Raw genomic sequence first — 13,292 nt, 5'->3', positions numbered from 1 at the left:
AGGAGGGGCATGACGATGAGAATTGTTGGATTATGCATCCAGAGCTCAGACCTAAGAAGTCCGAGGGCAAGAAGAAGAAGACAACTGCAACTATTCAGAGAGATTTGGGTCAGACTCGGGAGATGAAACAACTATAGCAGCCACAAGTATAAAAGGTAAGAATTATGAAGCATCTACTAGTAATTTTGCTCAATCTGTTATTGATGAAGAAAATGAGAGAAAAAGACATGAGCTTTTCCATATTCGAGTTATTTCCAAAAACCAAAAGATTGATACTTTGTTCAATAGTGGCTCACAAGTAAATTTGATTTCTGAAGCAATTGTAAAGAAATATGGATTAGCAACTACACCTCACAAGAAACCATACCCATTAGGATGGTTGAATGATAAAGCACAACTACAAGTGACTAGACAGTGCAAACTCAAGTTTTCTTTTGGGTCAACATTTGTAGATGAGGTTGAGTTAGACATAATTCCTTTGGATATATGTGGAATTGTTTTAGGAAGTCCTTACTTGTATGATAGGAAGGCTATTTTATATACAGCTGAGAACAAGTATCTACTTGTTAAAGAAGGAATCAAATTCTTTGTAAGAGCTCATAAGCTCAAGAATAATTATACTCTCATAAACTCAAGACAGATGAAAATAATGATTAATTCATGCAAACAATTCTTACTAATGGTTGTAAAGGAAAAGAAACCTGATAAAACCAATGTATTTGAGGGTTGTAATGTTGAACAACAAGCTAATATAGAAAAGGTTGTTTCAGAGTATGATGTCTTGTTTCAAGAACCTAAAGGTCTGCCACCCAAAAAGGGAATAGTACATGATATTATTTTGCAGCAAGATGTTCCATTGCCTAACATTGGGATGTACAGGTTGTTTGCTTTAGAGAATGCTGAAATCAAGAAGCAAGTGCAGGAGTTGCTCGAGAAGGGCTTCATCAGGCCTAGCACATCACCATGTGGGTCACCAATCGTTTTGGTGAGAAAGAAAGATGGCTCGTGGAGAATGTGCATTGATTACCGAGCATTGAATAAGATAACAATAAAAATTTGTTATCCCCTTCCTCGCATAGATGATCTTTTAGATCAATTGAAAGAAGTTGTTTATTTCACCAAGATGGATTTGCATAGTGGATACCATCAGGTCAGAGTTGCAGAGCATGATGCATGGAAGACTGTTTTCAAAACAAAGCAGGGATTGTATGAATGGATGGTTATGCCTTTTGGCTTAACTAATGCTCCTGCTACTTTCATGAGATTAATGAATGATGTACTCAGACCTTTTCTTGATGATTTTGTTATTGTGTATTTGGATGACATTCTGATTTTTAGTAAAATGTGGGAAGAACATTTAAAGCATGTTAAGAAGACATTAGATGTTTTGAAAAGAGAAAAACTTTATGTTAAACTCTCAAAATGTGAATTTGGCAAAACGTCTCTAAACTACTTGGGTCATATAGTAGGGGGAGGTGAATTGAAAATAGATCCCTCTCAAGTGGCAGTCATTGTGAACTGGCCTAAACCTAGGTCTACTACAGAAGTGAGAAGCCTCTTAGGAGCAGCACAATATTGGAGGAAGTTCATTTCTAAGTTCTCCTCAATTGCAGCTCCCTTACATGCTTTAACATGATTGAATAAGGTGTTTCAGTGGGGAGGCAAACATGAGAAAGCCTTCGACACTTTGAAAGAGAAAATTAGTACAACACCTGTACTAGCACTGCCAGATCTACAAAGACCATTTGAGATCCAAACTGATGCCAGTGACTATGCCATAGGAGCAGTGTTGACACAACATGACAAACCCATATGTTATCATTCTGAGACTTTTAATATTGCAGTAGTTAACGATCCTACATATGATAAATAATTGTATGCATTAGTTCAGAGTGTGAAAAAGTGGAAACATTATTTAATGGGCAAAGAGACGGTAATACATACTGATCATTAGCCACTTCAATATCTACACTCCAAAACTAAGTTGCAGCAATCAAGACATTACAGGTGGATGGGTTTTCTACAACAGTTTCACTTAGTCATCAGATATAAAAAGGGCATACATAACAAGGTTGCAGACATGTTATCTAGACCCATTATATATGCATCTACCATACTTAAGCATAATTCTGTGCTACATGAAAGCTGCATAGAACAATATGCTCAGGATATGGACTTTAAAGATGTATATGCAACTTTGAGTCAAGGTAAAAGAGGAGAAGAATTGGACTATCATATAAAGGACCAACTCTTATACCATTGTGGGAAACTCTTCATTCCACAAACTGAGAGGATAAAGATAATTATGGAAGCACACACTTCTATGATATTAGGTCACTTTGGGGTAAGTAAAATAGTTGCACATCTGCAAAGATTCTGTTATTGGCCGAAAATGAATGAGACAGTTTCTAGATATGTAAGAGGGTGTGCCATAGGTGCTAAGAGAAAGCCCAATAATAGAAATTAGGCTTGTACACTCTATTGCTAGTTCCTTCTCACCCTTGGGAAAGTGTTTCCATGGATTTTGTTGGAGGACTGCCTAAATCTAGGAAAGTTCATTATTATCTATATGTTGTTGTGGATAGGTTCAGCAAAATGTGTATTTTGATACCTTGTAGCAAACAAATCACAGCTGAACAAACTGCAAAATTGTTCTTTGAACATGTATGGGTTCATTTTGGATTACCCACTTCCATTGTATCTGATCGAGACACCCGATTTGTGGGGAAGTTTTTGTCTAGTCTGTGGGAACTCATGGACACCAAGTTGAAGAAAAGCATAGCTTTCCATCCACAAACAGATGGCCAGACAAAAGTAGTAAACAGGACAGTGATCCAATTACTGAGAGGATATTGCAGTAAACATCCTTAGCTTTGGAATGAACACTTGTGTTATGTGCAGCATGCTTACAACAGAACCAAACACTCTTCTACACATAGATCTCCTTTTGAGACCTGTTTTGGTTTCACACCAAGGTCTCCTTTGGATTTTGTCTTTGGTAAATTTGATATTTTCAATTTTCGTCTTACTATATTTGTAGCAATTTAGAAATTGAATATAAAAATGTAAGTTTTGAAGAATAAAGTTGAACTATTAAAAAATAAAGAGTAAAGACATTTTCAATTAGGGTTATCTTTTGGGAAGAATGGTTGTTATCTTCCCCACCTAAGTTCAATTCCCTACAAGTGACATGATAATAACAAAAATTGTTGTAATGTTGTATTGATCCTTAATCTTTTTTCCAATTACTTATATCTCTATGAAATTCCAATAAAATAATATTTTTTCGAATATTCAAAAAATTAAAAATCATTCATAAAATGATTGTTCTTTATATTGTTTCTATATACAATTGGTTTACATGGGTAGTAACACACATGTTATCTTTGGTCAAAGCATTTTGTGACATCTACATTAAAAGGATCTACAAGATATCTGTAAGAGGAAAAACAATTTGAAATTCCTTGGATAAGAGGAAAAACAATTTGACATTCCTTGAAAAACTAATGTTGTTAAGTATAATATAATTCAAATAACGTTTGATGTTTCTTCAAAATAATAGAATTCAATCAATGTTTGGTGTTTCTTCAAAATAATAAAATTCAATCAATGTTTGTGTTTTCTTTTAGAGTAATAGTAGAGGAATCATCTTGGACACTAAAGATTTGACTGTTTCCCATGTTAATTTTATTCCCCCAATAGGATTATCTAATATGTTGCTCGACATAACATCATCACTTGTGGAGAGATAAAGTAACCTGGAAGGATGATGCATGGATGTAAATATAAAAAGAACAAAGATGTCTCATCGTGGGTAATTTATATATGGAAGTTGATGAAGAATAAAAAAGAATGGCATGTAGTATTGCCCAAATAGACATCATTTACTTTTCATTTTCTCTAAGAGTAACTTTGTTGTCATTCTCATATTTATGATCTATTGGTGTAAAATCATCCCTATCAATGATTCGCAACTTTGTTGTCATTCTCATATTTATGATCTATTGGTGTAAAATCATCCCTATCAATGATTCGCAATCACTAGATAAGAGCTGCTTTCGTTTTAAAGAGCCCACGAGCATTTAATGATTGCGTCTCCTCATGCGTGTGATGTAGTAGTCGTCGATGCATTTTCCTTGGAGGCGATAGTACATTGGCGGCGGCTTCATTTCCGTTTATGTGGTAGGGTTTCACGCAAAATATATTTAGTGTGGGGTTTTTTTAAAAGTGTTTGGTTTCCTTTTTCTTACTTATTATATCAAAGTTTTAAATATAGTTGATTTCATTCACCATTTTACATAAATTATTATAAATTATGGTTATTTATTTTTGAATGTGATTTTTTTATTATTATTTGTATTTAAAATTTATTATATTTTAAATGTGTTATTATCGAATTATTATTTTACAAAACTTGTTATAAGTTTTTTAAATGTGAAAATTATAATATTACTGTAACAAATTATTTAAAGTTGATTTGCAATCTTAACCTTAGTTATTATAAATTAATGTACTATAAATTACTTTGTAAATTATCTGGTAAATTAAAAACAATTTAAATACAATTTAATATTAATTACTTAATTATTATAACATTTTGACAATTAGCAAAATTATTGCTATAATAGTCCAATGAGCTTTATGTGAAAAGAATTATTACACTGGGTTGACCTTTTTAGGTCTATGAAAGTGCCACCTTCACAGACTACATAAGGTTGATGATAATGTCGCCCCCAGAAACTACATGAGGTTGATTTGCCACAAGTTTTCAACGCAAGTTATTGAAGGTTGATTTACTTTTTTAACATTGACTACTACAGATTAATGTGCTATGAACTACCTCATTAAAAAATGACTTTAATAGCATTTCGAGTAAACAACATAATTATCAATTTTTTTTAATAATGGTAACTATCACAATCCATGAAGCTTTATGGAAAAGGAAGTTGTAGGCCAATTGTAGGCCACACATGATGATGAACTGAACTTTTCATAGCCATGGTAGTGTCACATGAAAAGAGTGCAACCTATTATACCATTTGTAATCCTTGCAAGGGGAATTACAAGGCTCTTAATTATGGCCTGTAAACTTGATCCGACACCTTATAGCAATTCTTTATTAATTTTTTTTTAGATAAAATTGATTAACGACAAGGCTTTTAATTATGGCCCGTAAACTTGATCCAACACCTTATAGCAATTCTTTATTAAATTTCTTTTAGGTAAAATTAATTTACGATTTTATTTTCTGTTCTATGTTATCTTGTGCTCATTACAATTGCATTTTATTTTGAGATTAATTACACCATGTTCAATTTTTTATTAATTTTTTGTTAGATAAAATTGATTTACAATTTTTTTATTAAATTTCTTTTAGATAAAATTGATTTACAATTTTTTTTATTAAATTTGTTTTAGATAAAATTGATTTACTATTTTTTTTATTAAATTTATTTAAGATAAAATTGATTTACGATTTTAGTTTGTGTTCTATGTTATCTTGTGGTCATTACAAGGGATTGCATTTTATTTTGGGATTAATTCCACCATGTTCAATAATTTAATGAGAAAATAAAGTTAGTTTTAGTGGTTGAATCATATGATTTATTTGAAGATATGTTTAAATCTTTGTGTTATTTTTTTATTTACTTAAAAGTTAATAACTTGGCCATCATGAATTAAGAGCCTAAAAATTGATAAGCTGGGTGTTTATAAAATGATTTATATTTTTATTAAAAAAAATCATATTTTTTTCATTATTTTCTATTTATTAGAAATATTATTTAAAAGTCTAAAAGTGTTGAATAGATTTATTAGATATCAGAATAGAGTTTTTCTTTTCTACTTTGCATATTATTTCTCATAAATTTTGAAGATATCATGATTCTTTCTTGTGAAAATGGTATTTTGGTTTTGATGATCACATGACTGGTCATGATATATATATATATATATATATATATATATATATATATATATATATATATATATATATTAGTGCTTAAGGGCTAAGAGCTCTTGGGCTTCTAAAACATTGGGTGTGTAAATATTAATATATTTCTCAGACACACAAGATGGATGACTCCTTGACAAGTCATAGAGTGCTAAGAGATAACACTTAAGGGATAAATTCTCATGTTGTAACTAATTTACACCCCAAGATGTAATATTTAGATTCACTAAATATAAAGGGAAAATATATTTCTATTTTATGTCGAAATAATATAATTTCTCGGGTTGTGTTCAAATGGCAGAGGAGATAAAATGAAATAAAGTTGGAAGAACGAAAAATTGGAAGATGATGAATTGCTCATTAGTTTTGATGTAGTCTCTTTATTGATCAATATCCCCTTAGAAGATGTAATCAAGGTTATTTATGAGGTTGTTGACAATAAAACAACTAATCTTGTTGAAGTTTATCTTCGTTCGACATTATTTAGTTTCTAAGGGGAATACTATGAAAAGGTTATTATTGTTGCAATGGGATCCCCCCTATCACCTATTGTAGTCAATCTTTACATGGAAAAGATTGAAAACAAAGCAATTGACTAATACCCCTTGAAATTGAATTGGTGAAAAAGTTACATTAATGATACTAACGTCAAATGGGAGCATGGGAGAGAGAAAATCAATAAATTCCTAGAGCACCTTCATGGAATATCAGATGACATCAAGTTCATAATGTAACTTGAAGACAATAATAGTACTCCCTTCCTTGATGTATTAATCACAAGACAAGATGATGGGAATTTAGGACATTAGGTATTAAAAAAAAGACACATATTAATAGCTACCTCCATGCAAACTCTCATCACTATCCTTATCATAAAATTGGCATCTTGAACACCTTGGCCTTAAGACCTGTAATGGTATATGGTATATGATAATTAATAGTTAGAACAAGAATTGAACCACCTTACAAAGCTATTCAAGGAAATTTTCTACAAAACTAAAGACACCTTTAAAGCTATCAAGAGGGCAAAAAAGAGAGGAGACCCCTCCTCATAACTCAATAAACTCACAAACTTCTATAAGGAAAGCACACCATCCATACATCCATGGTGTAACTAATAAAAACATAAGGTTATTAGGAAAAGGAATATTGGGTCTATGTTCAAACCATTAGAGATAATCAAACAAAAAATGAAATCTATAAAAGACAACATTGATCAACATCAACTCAAGGGAGGGTACAAAATTGATTGCTCCTGTGGTATGTGCTACATTGGTGAAAATGGGAGATCCTTCAAAATAAGAATAAAAGGACATTGAGTGGACATAAAAAATTAGTGCATTCACGATTCATCTCTTTTTGAACACTACATCCACACTAAACACCATATTTGTATTGAAAACACATAGGTCAACTCCAAAGAAGACCACTATTTTAGAAGAACATTTAGAGAGGCCTTAGAGATACTAAGACATCCAAACTATCTCAATCGAGATGGTGGACTTGAGGTAAGTAGTAAGTGGTTTGCTCTTCTCACTCAACTCATCAACCCCTAATTTATTTTTCCTTGAGCATCTATTTCCCTTTATTGATTTACGTCCCCTAGATTCTCCTTGCCTGACCTTCACCGTCCCTCCTTTCTTTCCCTTTGATTATCCCTCCCCCTCCTTTATTTTATGTTCTCTTATTCTACCTTGTCATATCAATTCATTTTTTCATTAACACATTAATTCATCCCTATAATCACATTATTAATATTAATAGGGTTAATATTAATATTATCACACTATTAACATTAATAGCATTAATATTAATATGGTTACTCTACTAATATTAATAATTTATTATTAGGTATGATACTTATTATTTATATTAATATCAATAATAGCTATTATTTATATTAATATTAATAATTTTTCTATGTATGGAGCGTATATTATAAAGCATAACCCTGAAATTAATAATTCATTTTTTAGATATAGGTTTTATATTTATAATTCATTTATTAGGTATAGGACTTATTTTAATTATCCATTTAGCAGGTATATGACTAATACTAATAATTCATTATTAAGGCATATGAATTTTATTAATATTATTGGCACTATTAGTAATTAATAGATCACAACAATAATAATATTACACTATTAATATCAATAATATTTATAGTTAATTATTAATTATTCTATTATCTTTATAATACTTATGTATTAATAATTTTTAGGTTTTTAATTTTTTTACCGTTGACTTAATTTGGCTCCACTCTTGCCTCCCTTTCTTTGTATTTATATCTCTTTTCCTCTCCTCTTTCTCTCCAAACATTTTATCCTGATGATAGATCATGTTTTAGACTCGAGATGCCAACTTATAAATGAAATTGTGGATCATTTTCTAGACTCATTGTCTTGGGATTCTAACCACAAAAACTAAAAAAATGAAATAAAATTGTGCCATAAAATTAGTTCTTATCAAGCCATCAAATTGATCATATATTTCGATCGCAGAGCTTATATTTCATATTGTGTGTAAAGTAGTGCAAGAATTAAACACATAAAATTCACACGATGTATTTGACAACCAGGACTAATGGTGTGAGATCCATATCACATAGAAAGGTGTGCGGATTTTACATTTTATTTTTTATGTTATGAATCAGGTGACCCAGAGCTCACACATATGAGGTGATTAAGACACATTGCGATGTGAGGCATCTAAAAATTGACAATCACATCGGGTGGAAACATATTATTGAGATATCCTCCAACTGCTCAGGCCAATTCAAATTATCATCCACAATTTGCAACGTGTAGCTAACTCATCTGATGTTTAATGTAATACAACAACATAACGCACCGAATGGTTATTCTTGATTTATTCTAACAATAGAGGTTTTCTGTATGCTCTCACACTAATAATGATGGACCCAACTTAGCATGTTGAAGCAGCAGCGGTAACAAATGTTAGTAAATGTAAAGTATTTATCCATTGATTGAATAAGTACATTTGAAATCAATCAAAGACTCGTGGAAAATTAACCCTCTCTTATTTTTGGTGTCCTTTTATTCGAAATTACTAAAGTTGTTAGACTACATTTAAACTTGAACCTTATAAACAATTAGCCCTTCATCATGCCCATGCGTTATTTGATCCCATGTAAGTTATATAACTCTATATTGAAAGTTTACTATTGAAAATATGGATGGTAGTAAAGGCAGTGTTTCAGAAACAATTGTAGAGAAAGATGACGAATATTCTTTCCTCTTTCGTTCCACAATTCATTGTCATCTTCTATGCATTGTACTATATCATATAGCTGTTATGCGTTGATTCATTCTTCTTGATCTCTAACCTTCTTATTCCTTTTATTTCTTTTCTTATTGTCCTTCTATTTCTCACAGTCTCCAACACATATCTCTCCCTTACCTCACTTCTGCATCCAAATATTATTCCATTATACAACACTCCACTAACTTCTTGTGTCACACTCTCCTCCTGCATTGATGTGCATGCTCTTACTCTTCTTATATCTTCTATGCTTCTATCTCTCTAATGCCTCGACGCCCTCTGCTCATCCATTCTTTACTTGCATTATTTTATCCCTCGTTGTTATTCTCTCAAGCCACCCACTTGTTAGCCCCTAATATCCCCATTGTGCGCAAAGGAATTCAAGCGCTCATGGTATCAAATTCCAATGACATGACTACTTTGTTGTACAACAACATTTTTATCTGGGTAAATAGTGATCTCAAGTATTTTATTCATGGTCCTTTGAAAAATTCACTCTCGGTTGCACTATATAAATGACTACATTCTATAGCAAACTCAACAACATAAGATTCCAAAACACTATTTAGCCAAAAGTTTGCAACGTGCGAGACCTTATTGCTTACAAACTTTATCCTTTAGATCAATGCTAGAGTCCAATGCGGTACCATAGGGCACTAGTTTATGATATCCTCTAATAGTCTTTGCAACCACTTGACCAGAAAAATTAGGAATTTAAAAAAGAAATTTCATGAAAATACTTAAAGGCATACCTTTCCAACCATTTATCAAGACTGATTCATTGATTTCAAGTCTATTCCATGAAAAATATTTGTTCCTCCAGTTGTACCCATGGTTGTATTTCTTCCTTAGTGGGTCTCTACATCCCCTTTGGTTGTAGATCTCGATCGTGACAATGAAACCATTTGTTGGCATACAGAGGGAATACCTAGGTATAGGAATTAGCCAAAAAAATCCCTTAGACTCCAACACTTTGGGAAACACCTACAACTAAGTGAAGTCTCACCTAAGGAATCTATGAGGGACTGCAGGAACTTGGACAGTTCTGTAGTGATGAAAGAGGCATGGATCCTATGTTATCACTATTATATTCAACATATCATTACTTACACAGAAAATTTTAGGGGCTAATATTCGCCCATAGGCTAATTTTCTATACTTTTTCCAAAAAAAAGATTCACTAATTTCCATTTTTTTGTAAAAATGATTCGCCCAAATTTTATAGAATGAAATTATTTCACCCTAAAAATCGCCAGAAAAATTATATATAGACTATATAAAAATATTATAAATTTGAATATTTTTACAAAAATATCTCCAAACATTTTATAGATTTCATATTATGGACTAGTGGGATTCGCCAAGGTTTCTAAACTTTAAGATAAATTTCCATCCTTAAAATTTTCCCTAATTACTTACGTTATTTTTAAAAATAAATTGAGGTATACCATTATTCTATGTAATAAATACATGCTTAACAAACATTCAATAAAATCATAATAAAGAAAGTAATCAATTTGTCACGTAATGTGAAAACTAGAAAATAAGTCAAAACAAATCCTTTTATTATCAATGTAAAGTATTCATTACAATCCCAACTATCACATCTCACCATCCTAATAGATCAGCATTACGGTGCGAGATCATATATCAGAAGCATACAATGAATTGCTCAATTAAGTACTACTTTCCCTTCACAACCTTAAGCTATATATGGTTTTACATTTTGGGCACAAGACGAGCAAAAACACTATTTTACTATGGGCTATAAATATTATCATGGGAAAAACATTACAAAATAAGTGTAATCGGTTTCCTTATTTTCCACCTTCTTGCTAACCCTTGGTAGACCTTCCTACACGATACCCTTCTACATGGTGCTCTTCAGTGCAAATCCCAAAACTTGTACCCCAATGTGTTGCTCCAACAGGTCACCTTTCTCATTAGTGTGTTGGATTCCCTTGGCTCCCTACCTCAATTGTAATGGAGCCACTCATGAGGGTAAGATCTAGAGTTTTTCAAACAAAGGCCTCCTTAGGGTTTAATGCATAAAAATCAAAATAATTGCACAATAGAAATTCGAACTCCCTATAAGAAGCCAAAGTTGGATTATCACTATCAATACCTATAAGTTATTTTCATCTATTATCCATTTCCAAAAAACATGATTGGTTTTCAAATCTATATAAAATATATAAAACAAAGATGAACTTTAACAATAAAAAAACCACGTGAACCCATGTTGTAACCCCTCACCATTCACACACATATTGAATTACGTACATTTTCCTCAAAACTATAATTATCCATTTATTCCCCACTTTTAAAAATATAAATAAAAAATATATTATCATAGTGTAATTTTATTATTAATTATGAAATATTATAATATTTTATTTTTACTTTTATGAAGATAGTGTATCTTTCATTTTCATATTTATTATCATTCCTTTTTCATGAGATAATAATTTTTTGTGAGCAAAGTAGTTGCTATGATTTTTTTTTATAAAAGTGGGAAGATAAAAATATACATTTGCTACATGTGTATGTTTTTATTTATCACTATAAATGTGTAAATGAGATGAAATCTTCTAAATAAATATTTTCATTTCTATATTTCTCATTTTCCTCCTACATTACGTAAATATTTTATAATTTTATTAGCATGTATAAGATAATTTGTTGTTAATTAAATTTAAGTTGGGTGACTTAAAAAGGAGGTTATTATTTTTTTCATCTAAATTTCAATTTTAATAATAATTTATTTATTTTTGTTAGTCCATTAAAATTAATAAAATATTAACAATCTTATTTAATCATAAATATGGGACATAATATTTTGATTTGTTTTCAGATATATATATATATATATATATATATAAAGGAGTGCGGCGCCATCAATTCATTTACATCATGGTTGCATCATCTAATACCCAACATATCCTCTCTTATGCTATTGGAACCCGGGTGGAAAGATTATCATTAAGCCTTCTCAACCACCCAAAATATCATCCATTGACAACTTTGTTTTTAGATATATATAAATTAAGCAATTTTTAAATAAAATCGTTATTTCTTTTATTTAAATTTAAATGTCACTTTATAACATCTTTTTCTTTTAATAAATTGATTATTAATAAATTATATATAACTTATTAATAAATTAACCAAAATATAAATTGATTATTAATAAATTATATATAACTTATTAATAAATTAACCAAAATTGTATACTGAACAAACTGAAATTTAATTATGAAAAGTAAGAAAATAATTTCCATGAAGTGAACAAAATATTATATTTTTCATATCATATTCTTTGAAAAATATTATTGAACTATATTGTAATAAACATATAATTCTCTGACTATTGTTTTCGTCGTGTCTCAGTATGTGTGTCTTTGTTTGTACGTGTATTAATGCTAATTATGGGTTGTAGTTAATTGTAATCATGAGTATTTGAAAAAGGAAACGTCGTTGCAATGATGAATGTTTATTGTGCATATAGTTAGTGTAAGTTTAATTTAATATATATTTAATGTATAACGTATAATTTTTTATTTTTTAATTAATTTAGAGAAGGTTTGTATTTTAATAATTTTTTTTTTATATGATAATTTTAAAATTATATATTTATTTCTTGATTTATCAAGAGTTAAGAGGGATCAAATCTCTTGAGATACAAACTTATTTTAAAGTGAAAAGGTAGTTGATTTCTCTTGCGGCTTGATAAATCCAGGGTTAAAAGGGATCCATGTTAGTTTTTATTTACACACATACTATATCTAGGCTGGATCCATCTCTCCCTCTCTCTTTATCCTTTCTCTATCTCTCTTCCCTGCTCCTCTACTCCCTCCCTTTCTCTCTCATTCTCTCTCTTAAGTCCTTTCTCTCCCTTTCTCTCCCACCTCCCTCTATCTCTCCCCTCATCTCTCACTCTTTACCCTCCAACTTTGTAACTATCTCCCTCTCTCTCTCCTTCTCTCTCTCACACTCTCTCCCCCCTCCATCTTTACGTCTCCCTCTCTCTCTCCTCCCCTTCTCTCTTTCTTCC

The sequence above is a fragment of the Pinus tabuliformis genome, chromosome 2_2 (genome assembly GCF_031772625.1).
Source record: "Pinus tabuliformis cultivar Carrire ecotype Pingquan chromosome 2_2, CPIR1, whole genome shotgun sequence".
NCBI classification, from domain to species: Eukaryota; Viridiplantae; Streptophyta; class Pinopsida; order Pinales; family Pinaceae; genus Pinus; species Pinus tabuliformis.
Note: the sequence above shows the minus strand (reverse complement) of the source record.